Source organism: Eurypyga helias, unplaced genomic scaffold, assembly GCF_000690775.1.
Source record: "Eurypyga helias isolate BGI_N326 unplaced genomic scaffold, ASM69077v1 scaffold29174, whole genome shotgun sequence".
Classification (NCBI taxonomy): domain Eukaryota; kingdom Metazoa; phylum Chordata; class Aves; order Eurypygiformes; family Eurypygidae; genus Eurypyga; species Eurypyga helias.
In genome coordinates, this window is record NW_010247315.1 from 504 (window position 1) to 761 (window position 258).

Consider the following 258-nt stretch of genomic DNA (forward strand, 5'->3'; position numbering starts at 1 on the left):
TGGGGCTGCAGGAGGGGTGCAGGTGGGATGTAGGGGGGGGGCAGGAGGGATGTAGGGGGTGCAGATGGGATGCAGGAGGGATGCAGTGGAGGTGCAGATGGGATGCAGGAGGGATGCAGTGGAGGTGCAGATGGGATGCAGGCAGGGTGCAGGTGGGATATAGGAGGGGTGCAGGCAGGGTGCAGACAGGATCTGGGCAGGGTGCAGGCAGGGTGAAGGCAGGATGCTAGTGGGATTGCAGGCAGGGAGCAGGCAGGG